We start from the raw sequence: 15,408 nt of genomic DNA, 5'->3' as shown, positions 1-15,408 counted from the left end.
AATTTGTTTGGATATTAAGTGTGGTTTTCCAATTTTTCATTACTATGTTTAGGAACTGTATCAATTTAGGATCTACTTTGTATATTTCCAATATTTGTAGTAACCATGAGTGGGGTACACTATCAAAAGCTTTTTGGTAATCAATGTATGCGTAGTGTAGCGACCTTTGTTTAGTTTTAGCTTGATATGTCACCTCTGCATCTATTATCAGTTGCTCTTTACATCCTCGTGCTCCTTTGCAACAGCCTTTTTGTTCCTCACTTATAATTTTGTTCTGTGTTGTATGTGTCATTAATTTCTGTGTAATGACTGAAGTAAATATTTTGTATATTGTTGGTAGGCATGTTATGGGGCGATATTTAGCTGGGTTTGCTGTGTCTGCTTGATCTTTAGGTTTCAGATATGTTATTCCATGTGTAAGTGTATCAGGGAATGTGTATGGGTCTGCAATGTAACTGTTAAATGATTTAATATAATGGAAGGAAACATTCCACGTGGGAAAAATTATATATAAAAACAAAGATGAGGTGACTTACCGAACAAAAGCGCTGGCAGGTCGATAGACACACAAACAAACACAAACACACACACAAAATTCAAGCTTTCGCAACAAACTGTTGCCTCATCAGGAAAGAGGGAAGGAGAGGGGAAGACGAAAGGAAGTGGGTTTTAAGGGAGAGGGTAAGGAGTCATTCCAGTCCCGGGAGCGGAAAGACTTACCTTAGGGGGAAAAAAGGACAGGTATACACTCGCACACACGCACATATCCATCCACACATACAGACACAAGCAGACATATTTAAAGACAAAGAGTTTGGGCAGAGATGTCAGTCGAGGCAGAAGTGTAGAGGCAAAGAAGTTGTTGAAAGACGGGTGAGGTATGAGTGGCGGCAACTTGAAATTAGCGGAGATTGAGGCCTGGCGGATGACGAGAAGAGAGGATATACTGAAGGGCAAGTTCCCATCTCCGGAGTTCGGATAGGTTGGTGTTGGTGGGAAGTATCCAGATAACCCGGACGGTGTAACACTGTGCCAAGATGTGCTGGCTGTGCACCAAGGCATGTTTAGCCACAGGGTGATCCTCATTACCAACAAACACTGTCTGCCTGTGTCCATTCATGCGAATGGACAGTTTGTTGCTGGTCATTCCCACATAGAATGCATCACAGTGTAGGCAGGTCAGTTGGTAAATCACGTGGGTGCTTTCACATGTGGCTCTGCCTCTGATCGTGTACACCTTCCGGGTTACAGGACTGGAGTAGGTGGTGGTGGGAGGGTGCATGGGACAGGTTTTGCATCGGGGGCGGTTACAAGAATAGGAGCCAGAGGGTAGGGAAGGTGGTTTGGGGATTTCATAGGGATGAACTAACAGGTTACGAAGGTTAGGTGGACGGCGGAAAGACACTCTTGGCGGAGTGGGGAGGATTTCATGAAGGATGGATCTCATTTCAGGGCAGGATTTGAGGAAGTCGTATCCCTGCTGGAGAGCCACATTCAGAGTCTGGTCCAGTCCCGGAAAGTATCCTGTCACAAGTGGGACACTTTTGTGGTTCTTCTGTGGGGGATTCTGGGTTTGAGGGGACGAGGAAGTGGCTCTGGTTATTTGCTTCTGTACCAGGTCGGGAGGGTAGTTGCGGGATGCGAAAGCTGTTTTCAGGTTGTTGGTGTAATGATTCAGGGATTCCGGACTGGAGCAGATTCGTTTGCCACGAAGACCTAGGCTGTAGGGAAGGGACCGTTTGATGTGGAATGGGTGGCAGCTGTCATAATGGAGGTACTGTTGCTTGTTGGTGGGTTTGATGTGGACGGACGTGTGAAGTTGGCCATTGGACAGGTGGAGGTCAACGTCAAGGAAAGTGGCATGGGATTTGGAGTAGGACCAGGTGAAACTGATGGAACCAAAGGAGTTGAGGTTGGGGAGGAAGTTCTGGAGTTCTTCTTCACTGTGAGTCCAGATCATGAAGATGTCATCAATAAATCTGTACCAAACTTTGGGTTGGCAGACTTGGGTAACCAAGAAGGCTTCCTCTAAGCGACCCATGAATAGGTTGGCGTACGAGGGGGCCATCCTGGTGCCCATGGCTGTTCCCTTTAATTGTTGGTATGTCTGGCCCTCAAAAGTGAAGAAGTTGTGGGTCAGGATGAAGCTGGCTAAGGTGATGAGGAAAGAGGTTTTAGGTAGGGTGGCAGGTGATCGGCGTGAAAGGAAATGCTCCATCGCAGCGAGGCCCTGGACGTGCGAAATATTTGTGTATAAGGACGTGGCATCAATGGTTACAAGGATGGTTTCCGGGGGTAACAGATTGGGTAAGGATTCCAGGCGTTCAAGGAAGTGGTTGGTGTCCTTGATGAAGGATGGGAGACTGCATGTAATGGGTTGAAGGTGTTGATCTACGTAGGCAGAGATGCGTTCTGTGGGGGCTTGGTAACCAGCTACAATGGGGCGGCCGGGATGATTGGGTTTGTGGATTTTAGGAAGAAGGTAGAAGGTAGGGGTGCGGGGTGTCGGTGGGGTCAGGAGGTAGATGGAGTCAGGTGAAAGGTTTTGCAGGGGGCCTAAGGTTCTGAGGATTCCTTGAAGCTCCGCCTGGACATCGGGAATGGGGTTACCTTGGCAAACTTTGTATGTGGTGTTGTCTGAAAGCTGACGCAGTCCCTCAGCCACATACTCCCGACAATCAAGTACCACGGTCGTGGAAGAAGGGTTCCACGACCGTGGTACTTGATTGTCGGGAGTATGTGGCTGAGGGACTGCGTCAGCTTTCAGACAACACCACATACAAAGTTTGCCAAGGTAACCCCATTCCCGATGTCCAGGCGGAGCTTCAAGGAATCCTCAGAACCTTAGGCCCCCTGCAAAACCTTTCACCTGACTCCATCTACCTCCTGACCCCACCGACACCCCGCACCCCTACCTTCTACCTTCTTCCTAAAATCCACAAACCCAATCATCCCGGCCGCCCCATTGTAGCTGGTTACCAAGCCCCCACAGAACGCATCTCTGCCTACGTAGATCAACACCTTCAACCCATTACATGCAGTCTCCCATCCTTCATCAAGGACACCAACCACTTCCTTGAACGCCTGGAATCCTTACCCAATCTGTTACCCCCGGAAACCATCCTTGTAACCATTGATGCCACGTCCTTATACACAAATATTTCGCACGTCCAGGGCCTCGCTGCGATGGAGCATTTCCTTTCACGCCGATCACCTGCCACCCTACCTAAAACCTCTTTCCTCATCACCTTAGCCAGCTTCATCCTGACCCACAACTTCTTCACTTTTGAGGGCCAGACATACCAACAATTAAAGGGAACAGCCATGGGCACCAGGATGGCCCCCTCGTACGCCAACCTATTCATGGGTCGCTTAGAGGAAGCCTTCTTGGTTACCCAAGTCTGCCAACCCAAAGTTTGGTACAGATTTATTGATGACATCTTCATGATCTGGACTCACAGTGAAGAAGAACTCCAGAACTTCCTCTCCAACCTCAACTCCTTTGGTTCCATCAGTTTCACCTGGTCCTACTCCAAATCCCATGCCACTTTCCTTGACGTTGACTTCCACCTGTCCAATGGCCAACTTCACACGTCCGTCCACATCAAACCCACCAACAAGCAACAGTACCTCCATTATGACAGCTGCCACCCATTCCACATCAAACGGTCCCTTCCCTACAGCCTAGGTCTTCGTGGCAAACGAATCTGCTCCAGTCCGGAATCCCTGAATCATTACACCAACAACCTGAAAACAGCTTTCGCATCCCGCAACTACCCTCCCGACCTGGTACAGAAGCAAATAACCAGAGCCACTTCCTCGTCCCCTCAAACCCAGAATCCCCCACAGAAGAACCACAAAAGTGTCCCACTTGTGACAGGATACTTTCCGGGACTGGACCAGACTCTGAATGTGGCTCTCCAGCAGGGATACGACTTCCTCAAATCCTGCCCTGAAATGAGATCCATCCTTCATGAAATCCTCCCCACTCCGCCAAGAGTGTCTTTCCGCCGTCCACCTAACCTTCGTAACCTGTTAGTTCATCCCTATGAAATCCCCAAACCACCTTCCCTACCCTCTGGCTCCTATCCTTGTAACCGCCCCCGATGCAAAACCTGTCCCATGCACCCTCCCACCACCACCTACTCCAGTCCTGTAACCCGGAAGGTGTACACGATCAGAGGCAGAGCCACATGTGAAAGCACCCACGTGATTTACCAACTGACCTGCCTACACTGTGATGCATTCTATGTGGGAATGACCAGCAACAAACTGTCCATTCGCATGAATGGACACAGGCAGACAGTGTTTGTTGGTAATGAGGATCACCCTGTGGCTAAACATGCCTTGGTGCACAGCCAGCACATCTTGGCACAGTGTTACACCGTCCGGGTTATCTGGATACTTCCCACCAACACCAACCTATCCGAACTCCGGAGATGGGAACTTGCCCTTCAGTATATCCTCTCTTCTCGTCATCCGCCAGGCCTCAATCTCCGCTAATTTCAAGTTGCCGCCACTCATACCTCACCCGTCTTTCAACAACTTCTTTGCCTCTACACTTCTGCCTCGACTGACATCTCTGCCCAAACTCTTTGTCTTTAAATATGTCTGCTTGTGTCTGTATGTGTGGATGGATATGTGCGTGTGTGCGAGTGTATACCTGTCCTTTTTTCCCCCTAAGGTAAGTCTTTCCGCTCCCGGGACTGGAATGACTCCTTACCCTCTCCCTTAAAACCCACTTCCTTTCGTCTTCCCCTCTCCTTCCCTCTTTCCTGATGAGGCAACAGTTTGTTGCGAAAGCTTGAATTTTGTGTGTGTGTTTGTGTTTGTTTGTGTGTCTATCGACCTGCCAGCGCTTTTGTTCGGTAAGTCACCTCATCTTTGTTTTTATATGTTAAATAATTTAATGTGACTTACCATATGAAGGCGCCGGCAGGTCGATAGAAACACAAACAGACACATACATACACGCAAAATTCAAGCTTTCGCAACAAACAGTTGCCTCATCAGGAAAGAGGGAAGGAGAGGGAAAGACGAAAGGAAGTGGGTTTTAAGGGAGAGGGTAAGGAGTCATTCCAATCCCGGGAGCGGAAAGACTAACCTTAGGGGGAAAAAAGGACGGGTATCCACTCGCGCGCGCACACACACTCACACACTCACACACACACACACACACACACACACACATATACAGACACAAGCATTTTGTGTGTAATTATGTGTCTGTTTGTGTTTCTATCGACCTGCCAGCGCTTTCGTATGGTAAGTCACATCATCTTTGTTTTTAAATATATTTTTCCCGCATGGAATGTTTCCCTCTATTATATTGTTAAATAATTTAGTTAGATGTGAATGTGTTGAGGTGAATTTCTTTAGCCAGAAATTTGGTATTTTATCTTTTCCAGGGGCTTTCCAATTGTGAGTAGAATTAATTGCTTAGGTGACTTCATGTTGCAAAATTATCACTTCAGGCATTTGTGGTATCATCTTGTACGTATCTGTTTCTGCTTGTATCCACCGTGCATGCCTGTTATGTTGTACCGGGTTTGACCATATGTTGCTCCAGAAGTGTTCCATGTCTGTTATGTTTGGTGGATTGTCTATTTTAATGTGTGTGTTATCTATTGTCTGGTAAAATTTCTTTTGGTTTGTGTTGAATGTTTGGTTGTGTTTCGTTCTATTTTCACTTTTTTTGTATCTTCTAAGTCGTTTGGCCAATGCTTGTAATTTCTGCTTCTTTTCATCTAATTGCTCTATCACTTCTTGTTGTGAGATTTTACCTAGCCTTTTTCGTTTTTTTTTCTGACATTTCATTTCTTATAAATTGTGTTAGCTGTCCGATGTCTTTTCTCAGTTTTTCTATTCTGATCTGTAGCCTGTGTTGCCATGCTGGTTTTGTGGGTTTCTTCTGTGTGTTGGTTGGTTCTGATCTCTGCCTAGTGTGTATATTTAGTGTAGTGAGTGCTCCTATATAAACCAGTAGTTGTAACTCTTCCATAGTTGTGTTTTCATTTGTTTTGTTGTGTATGATTGTGTTGATAGTTTTTATTGTTGTTTCGACTTGTGGGTTATTTGGCGGTCTATGCAAGAATGTCTGTATTTGTGTCTTTGTATTCTCTATATGTCAGATGAAATTTTTCTTCTATATCTAACATATGTGTCACTTCGTGTTCTATTTGTGCTGTTGTAGTCCATTACTGTATTTTCTTCTTCTTTTGATTGCACATTATTTTGTTCCAGTATTTGTTGTACTTGTTGTTTGATGTTTTCTAATTCTGACTGGGGTATCCTGTTATTTTTGATTATTACATGGATCTGATCAGCTTGTCGTTGTTCTGTTAAAAATTTTAATTCTGGGTATCTGGTAATAAATGTTGTGTATACTTGTGATCTGTATCCAGTTGTGTTGGTTCCTAGGTTTGTTGCTTGGTAATAACAGAACATGAGGTGTCGATTAACTTCATCTGACCATCTCATCCTCTGTCTTTGTTTTCCTTCTAGGGTGGTTGCAGGAAGCATATCCTGCAAAACACCTCTATTTGGATTTGAATCATTTTCGAGTTGGCTAGCAGTGTCGTTACCATTGTGGGCGAGCATAGGGTTCAAGCGTCGTCCTCGACCAAGACGGCGCTTGTCCGAGGTTTCTTTAGTTCTGTCCTGAACCAACTAATCACACTAAAAGGGGGGTTAGCCCTATTAGTGGTTTGTTCTTTTCGTCGCCTTTATTATTATTATTATTATTATTATTATTATTTTTATTATTATTATTATTATTATTATTATTATTTTAAGCAGCAGGTGCCTGTCATGCTATGCTCGACTTCTAGTGATTTGGCTGATCCACTGGCCATTGTTAAGAACCCAACAGGTTTCATCTCAGCGATGACTTCAGTGTCATGATTAATGCACAGTCAGTGATGGATGCATACCCTTTTTCCCACTATGATGAGGTGCTCGCAAAATTGTCATGCTGCCACTACTTTCCCAAGATTGATTTGATGAAAGTGTACCTCCAGCTCCCCTTGGATTTTGCCACTTGACATCTTCTTATTGTCAATTAACCTTTCAACCTATACCAATATCAACACTTGCCTTTTGGCATCGGTGATGCACCTGCAATTTTTCAGAACAACTACAACCTCTGTAACCAGCTGCAGAAGTCCCTCGACGATATCAGTGTTTTGGGTTCTTCCACTGAAGACCAACTTAACAATCTGCAATCGTTGTTTCCTGTTTTTCAGACTGCAGGTCTCAAATGCAGTCTTGCCAAATCTCAATTTCTTTCAGCCATCAACGGAGTACCTAGGTTTTGAGGTGTCTCAAACGGGGGTCAAGCCGCTGCATCACCCTATTGACACAGTTACAGCTTTGCCACTGCCGACTTCTGTTGAGGAACTGCAGGCTTTTCTAGGTAAAGTTGCTTACTACTGTAAGTTTTTATCGGATGCACCCACTGTTGCTCAGTCCTACACATGCTTTTGTGAAAAAATTTTAAAACTCAGATGCCAAAGTATATATCAGGCAGATCCCCTGAAGCTACTATAGACTGTTTTCTTAGTTCACAGTGTTTCCTTCCGATGGGGACAAGAGTCTGGCAGGGCAGCTACGTGGATGCCAACAATGGATCCTCCTTTACCTACTGCATCCAATGCCACATGCACTTGGGTGGGCTTTTGGTTTTGGCCCCCAGTGCCTGTCTGCACTTTTGGTTTTGGCCACTGGCCAAACTGGGTTCCTGCCATCTTGGAGCATCATCGGAGCCAACACCGTGACACTGTGGAGTCTGTTCTTGGAGGGCTAAACGCATCCCCCCCCCCCCCCTCCTCCCTCTTCCTCTGCTACCTCCACCCCCAATCCTTGATTGCCATTGCTGGTGTAGCCCACTGCACCTGACATCAGCACCACCTCTGTTGCTGGGTCCTGTGCATGTGGGTGTCAACCCCAACACCTTTGATGATGCCTCTGGCACCGACTGCTGACATTGACGACGACGTCGCTATGGAGACACCATCACCAGTCCTGCCCTATGGCCTCTCACGAGAGGGGGGGGGGGGAGAAGTGTACAAAACTGCCTCATCATAATCATCATCCCCCCCCCCCCCCCTCCCACTTGCCAATGCTTGCCTGCAACATGCTGCAGCAGCCGTGGTCATTTAGCAGTGAAATGAATATCAGTGCAGTCATTGATGTTTTCCGTTATTCATAATCTCAGTACCTTCTGAGATCAGTGCTCGCTCGCTCTCTCTCTCTCTCTCTCTCTCTCTCTCTCTCTCTCTCTCTCTCTCTCTCTCTCTCTCACATTCTCACTTTACCTGCCCTACCTCTATCTTTCTTTCTACTTCCTTTTCTTCTTATAAACAAAGAGGCAGCAGTGCTTCTTTTTCCTTGTATATCTCTGTGCCTAGTGTTTTTATGTATGTGGTTTACTTTCGCTCACGAGATGCACGATTTCAGAGATCGCAGGTCCATACAGTTCACAGGCCTCTTAGAGAGGCCACCAGGGTCGCTCACTGGTGAGCCACCAAAGAAACAGTATTATTTAAGTGGCTAAGTGGCCGCATACAAGTGCTCGGCCTATTCTGTAACCTGCATTACTGTTGTCCAGTCAATGTGTTCAGTGCTATTCATATCCAGTACTTAATTATATCTAATGTGGTTCTCTTATAAAGAACCGTGTTCCATAAATCGTAGATGTTCTTGCTATAGCAGATAGCTTCTTCCAAGTTGATTCTACAAGCTATGACCATTGCAGCTTAGTGATTTTTCCCTGTGATACTGATTTCAGGCCATTTGTTGGCCTATGAAGATAAAATAATGTGTCTTAATGAGATGCAGTGGTACCCTCATACATGTACACCCCAAGGGGCTAGCCACTCTTTGGCGCTCGTGCTTGGCTACAACAGGGCCCCAAGCTTTGTAGCATCTTTTCCGTTTTGTGCTGCATGTCTATCCTCTTGCTATTCTTTTTACTCTCCCTTGGGGCCATGCCTGGAATGTTTTTGGGAATGTGTTTTGCATTTTCAGTAGCTGACATCAGAACAGTCTCTCCACTGTTTTTCATTCATTTTTTCTTCGTTCCCCTTACCTTATCCTTTCTCCCCTTTAGTGTTTGAGTTTCCTCTTTTTTTCTTCTTCTTCTTCTTCTTCTTCTTCTTCCCTGTGCACACCTGAAGGCCGGCCCATGTGTCTGACGTGTAACAGGTGACTGGGTAACAGGTAATTCCCAGCCCTGGATTGGCAGGTAGGGTTCACACGTTCCCCCTGGTACAGGCCAGGCCCAGGGAGTTGCTACCTTTCCAAACCGCAGAGTGATCCCTCTGTCAGATGTTCAGGAGGTGTTATCTGAGGTGCGACTAATCACTTAAGGCCATGCCATCAGAGACACTGGCAGCGATTTTCTCACAATGAGGCAATCATCTTCACAGCCAACGTCTACTAAACATAAACAGAATGAAGCTCACAATTCAAAGACCCTCCCAGCTACACCATAGTTCCATGTACTGATGACAATCGGTTTTTTGCTGCAGTAAATCCGTTTATTATTCAGAAAGGTGTTGAAGCAGTTGCTGGCCCTGTGAAATACTGCTCTCATTTACATAATGGCATTTTCCTTTTGGAGACTACTTTTGCTTCCCAAGCATAACAACTGCTTGCAGCTTCGCTCCTCCACTTCTATTCTGTTTGTGTTGAGGCACATAGAACTCTGAGTTCTTCACATGTGTAGTTTACACTAGGCTGCTTGATGGTCTGACCAAGGAGAAATCCAAACATACCTCTCTGATCAGCGTGCCATTGCAGTGTGTCAGGTACATGAGAAAGGTAGGTGCATCGTTAGTGCCCAAACACACTCATTTTCTCACTTTCGATACAGTGGTGCTTCCAACAAGATCAAAGCCAGCTATGAAGTCATCACAGTCCAACCATACATTCCGAAATGCATTGGCAACCATGCTGCCTCCTCACGAGATTGTCCCATGTATCTCGATGAGTGGGCAGTCCAGGAGATCCAGGTGAAGGAAAAAGGGCCTTACCCAGTCGCTCGCAAGTTGTTGGGTAGTTAGAAACCCTGAGTTCTACCATCCGGCACTTACAGTACTGTTGCTGCCACATCTCACTCCATAAAGGGCATGGCCATGCAGACATGCGGTCTCAAATTCAGGACTGCAGTGGTAAAATCAACCACTCATGGTAGCATTCCAGCCTCCTCCTCCTCCATAGCATCCCAGCCGCCGCCTCCTCCAGCTGTGCAACAAGTCACCAAACTTCCATCTCATGGGGCGAAGTCATATGCTACATAACCGGCAGGCCAGGAAGGACAGATGGAATATTCCCTCAGAGACTTCTTATGTCCCTCCAGCCAACAAACATCTGAGTCTTCCTCTGCCAAACGGAAAAGCTCCAAAAAATGAAACAAAGGCAATTGATCTTCTCCTTCACTGACTTGGAGATCCCCTTAGATGGTGTCGCAACATGCTACCCTCCCTCAGCCGACCTCCAGGTCACTTGTGCGCACAGCCAACCGTTTTTCTGCCCTAGGACTCCACAGTCAAACCAAGGGAGAATGCCGACACCTCTGTAGACAGCATGGAGCAAGATCATCCAGCCTCTGCACCCTGTAACTGTGAGTCTTCGAAGGCTGGCACTCGGCAGCAGCCGATGTGACACCCTTCATTTCTTCCCTCCTCCCCTTTCCTTGTCATGAGTCCCCTCCAGTGGAACAATTGTGGTGTTGGATCCAACAAGGAGGAATTATGGCTGCTCTTGGAACCACAGCATCCACTTTTTCTCTGCCTCCAGGAAACAAAATTGCATCCTCATGACCGTTCTCAGCTCTCGCATTTCTTTCTGGTCCTCTTTGACTTTCCCCCGAGGACGGTATCCTGTCTCGTGGGAGAGTCATGCTCTTATCTGGGATGACGTCCATGATCAAACCATCTCCCTGACTACCCAGCTTCAAGCTGTTGCAGTCCGCATTTTCCTATCTCACTTCGCCTTTCCCCTTTATACCATTTACATCCCTCTGTCATTCAGTGTCACCAGGGCAGACTTCCTCCAGTTTATTGGGCACCTCCCTCACCCCGTTATGCTGTTTGGTGACTTTAATGTGTACCATTCCCTTTGGGGCTCTTCCAGAACCTGTCAGAGGTGCCCTCTTTGCAGTACTTCTCAATAAACTTAACCTCATCTGCCTTAACATTGGAGCATCTACATTCCTTTCAGACTCCTTACACACCTATCCCCATTTGGACCTCTCCTTCTGCACTACCCAGATTGCCCATTATCTCAAGTGGTCCCTTTTCTCTGACACGTATTCGAGTGACCATTTCCCGAATACTGTCCTTCTGCTGACTCCTACCCCACCTATGTGCACCCCCAAATGGTAGCTTTTTAAGGCTAACTGGAGGCTTTACTTTGACAGACAACATAACCTCAGTTCCGATGACCAGGTAGAATATCTTACAAACATTATGCTTACGGCTGCAGAACATTCCATTCCTCCTACTTCCTCTTTACCACGCTGTGTCCAGGTCTCTTGGTGGATTGAGGCATGCCGTGATGCAATTCATGCGCTGAGATGTCCTGTGTGCATTTTTAACCATCATCCTACAATGGCAAACCGCATTCGTTATAAACAGTCGTGTGCACAGTGTCATGATGTTCTTTGGGATAGCAAGAAAGCTAGTTGGATTTCATTTAATAGTTCTTTTAACAGCTCCACTCCCTTTTCCATCGTGTGGACCAACCTCCAGTGGCTCTCTGGGGCCAAGATCCATTCATCAATTTCACTCTGAGTGTAGCAGATGTCATTGTAGACCCTATTTCTACCTCCAACACCTTGGGCCGCTATTTTGTGGAGATTTCAAGCTCCACCCACTATTACCCACATTCCTCCATTGGGAACGAGTGTGAGGACACTTGGTTGGTAGCCTTCTTGTGAATCCTATGATGCTGCCTTTACTATGAGGGAGCTAGATCATGTTCTCACTTCTTCCCGGTCCTCCACCCCAGGGACAGACGATATTCACATTCAGATGTTGCAGAACCTTTCTCTTGTGGGCAAGCACTTTCTCCTTCGTGCGTACAGTCTGTACAATCTGGGCAGAGGGCAGAGGGCATGTTTCCCAGATGTTGGCGTGAAGCCACTGTCATCTCCATACCTAAGCCCAGTAAGGACCAACACCTTCATTATAGTTATTGTCCCATTTTGATCACCAACTGTATTTGCAAGACGATGTAACATATGATTCATGCCCAGCTTATATGGTGGCTCAAGTCTGGCAATTTACTAACCACTGCACAGTGTGGATTTCGAGCACTCCATTCTGCAGTTGATTACCTCATCATGAATGGTTTTTTGTGGAAATACCAGACTGAGGCCATGCTTTTTGATTTTGAGAAAGGCTATGTCACCTGCTGGAGGACTGGTATCCTCCATACTCTCTACATGTGAGGCCTACGTGGCTGCATGTCTAGTTTCCTTCAGGAATTTTTAAAAGTCAGAGTTTTCAAGGTACATTGGGTTCTACCTTGTGGAACACATTTAGCCGGGAAAATGGTGTGGTTATGTCCTGAGTGTCATCCTCTTTTCTACAGCCATTAACCCTATTATGGCCTGGCTCTCACCGGGTAACTCTTGCTCCCTTTTCATTGATGATTTTGCCATTTATTGCATTTCTCCACGGACTTGTCTCCTTGAGCAGCGTCTTCAGCATTGTCTTGATCGTCTTTACTCATGGAGCATGGACAATGGCTTTCACTTTTCCACTGACAAAACCACTTGTATGAATTTCTGGTGGCACAATTGGTTTCTTCTACCGTCTTTGCATCTTGGGCCTGTTGCTGTACCATTTGTTGAAAATACGAATTTCCTGGTGCTCTTGCTCGATAGCAAACTTTCTTGGTCCTCCCATGTGTCTTACTTGGCAGCCTACTGTATGCTGTCTCTCAATGGCTATGTGTTCTCAGTGGTACTTCCTGGGGAACGGGTCAGACTACCCTACTCTGTTTGTACCAGTCCCTTGTCTGTTTGAAACTAGACTATGGGGGTTTCATTTATGCATCCGCCCATCCATCCCTCTCGTGCCATGTCAGTACTATCCACCATTATGGCATCTGTTTGGCCACTGGTGCATTTTATACTAGCCCGGTTGGGAATCTGTGTGCAAAAGGTGTTGAACTATCGCTGTCATACCTACATGATTTTCTCATCAGCAGGTATGCATGCTGTTTGTCTGCCATGCCTGGCCACCTATCTTATGCCTCTTCCTCCAATGACTCCTAGGATTGCCAGTATGGGACACGTCCCTCCCCTCTATTACCTCCTGGAGTTCACTTTCGGCTCTTGCTCCATCAGCTTAATTTCACGCTTCCTGCCACTTTTCCAATGGGTGTGAACCCTTCACCACCTTGGCTTCATGTGGCAGCCTGTGCTCACTTTGGCCTTCATATGCTTCCTAAGGACACTACTCCAGCCTCACTCTATCACTGTAAGTTTCTCGTACTTCACATGAAGCTTAGCGATAGTGCCTTTGTGTACACCGATCACGCTTGGACTGACCATGGCATCAGGTGCATCTTCATCATTGAAACCAACCATTTTTGGTGTCGGCTTCTGGTACACTACTCAATGTTTACAGCAGACCTCTTCGCTCCGTATCAGACCACGCAGTACATCCGGCAGCACAGCATATTCAATCGAGTCATCTGCTCAGATTCTTTCAGAGCCTCTGTATGGTGTACACCGTGCAATCCTTTGTGCAAAGGGTCCAGGAAAGCTGTCACTTTCTCACTCTTGATTGAGACCTTGTGATTTTTATGTGGGTTCCTGGTCACATCAGTCTGATGGGAAGCAATGCCACTGATGCTGCTGCCAAGGCTGCTGTCCTCGTACCTCAGCCCGCTAGTTCTGCCCTTCCCTCCGATGATCATGTTGCCATCTGTCAGCTGGTAGTGTCACTGTGGCTTCACCACTGGTCCTCCCTTCATGGGAGCAAACTCCAGGGAATTAAACCTCTTCCAGCAGCTTGGACAATTTCCTCTCTGCCCTCTTGCTGCAAGGAGATCATTTTAGTTAGGTTGCGTATTGGGGACTGTCTTTTTAGCCATCACCATTTGTTAAGTCGTGCTCCCCCACCACTTTGTGCTCATTGCCCTCAACCTTTGATGGTTCTCCATTTCACGGCAGAATGCCCTTTTTAAAAAAGGGCATTCTAATTTATGTTTGCCTTCTAAATTATTGGCTGTTTTAGTGAACGATGCGCAAGCTGTCAACAACATTTTCCATTTTATCCGTCATAGCAATATGGCAAAAGACATTTAATCTTTAGTTCGGAACCTCCATTTCTCTGTGGCGTATTTTAGGGACCTTTTTCCAAGTCCCTGTTTTTATCTGTCTTTCCTTCCATTGATTGGGCTTAACTTATAGGCATTTTTAACTCATTTTATGTCTTCATGTTCTATGGTTCTGACATGGGCACATATGACCCTATTTGTTTTTGTGCTCTAACACAAAACTAAACTCACACATGTAGACCTCGGGCAACACGCCATGTCGCATTTAAATATTTTCAGACATAGTGTTTTTGTTGTACCAATGAATGATAATACAAATTGCAGACAATGAAGATAAATGTAGATATCTTGACAGTAAATATCTCTACTGCATACAGTAGCTAGCTCATGTCTGGAATATGTCACATGTAATTGTCAGCTCCTTCTGCATACTGCATGTTTTTGAAATCAGTGGATCACATATACTGTGTCTGGTGACACAGTTCCTGCTGCTATTTTTTCAGATTATTTTTTGGTCTATGAAGATAATGTGCCCTGATAAGGTGCAAAGGTATTCTTATGTACATAGATATCAGGCGACACATCCTCCCACACTCATCATTTTTCAGACATTTCGTTTCCTTCTGTGCAAGCAAAAGATGAGAGGAATTTTAGGCAATGAAGATAAGAACAGCACATGGGAGAATACCCTTAACATTTTGTGGAGGTATCATCTGTTTTACACACAAATTTAATTTATTCGTTACCTAGAGTTTTTTTATATTGGTTTAATATGTTGTTAATTTTTTTACTTTAACCCATCCATTAATATCTTCATCATGAGCCTAATTTTTTCTTGTTGCAGGCCCCTCGAACACAGTGTAGGCATAGATCATGACACTGATAAGGGCTTTTTACATCATCTAACTATTGACTGTTGATGCTTGAATTAAGTGTGTTATCCACTATCACCATAATGTATTACTTGCATACATAGTATTTACATATATGTCATCAGCAGCATAGATTGTTTTCCAGATGACATAGTGGAAGCCCACCTTGTAACTTTACATCTGCGTGTATCTATAATTTTAATAATATTATAACTATGTCTGCAAATTTTTATAAGTTACA

General features: G+C 45.6%; 1 protein-coding gene across 2 annotated transcripts in view; it reads left to right on the top strand.

Moving 5' to 3' along the window:
- Nucleotides 1-15,408, top strand: part of LOC124616124 (kinesin-like protein KIN-7M, chloroplastic) — a 276,601-nt gene that overhangs the window by 146,358 nt on the left and 114,835 nt on the right. The gene's annotated exons all lie outside the window — the stretch shown is intronic.

This window comes from Schistocerca americana, chromosome 5, assembly GCF_021461395.2.
Source record: "Schistocerca americana isolate TAMUIC-IGC-003095 chromosome 5, iqSchAmer2.1, whole genome shotgun sequence".
NCBI classification, from domain to species: Eukaryota; Metazoa; Arthropoda; class Insecta; order Orthoptera; family Acrididae; genus Schistocerca; species Schistocerca americana.
Note: the sequence above shows the minus strand (reverse complement) of the source record. Positions and strands in the feature narration are given on the sequence as shown.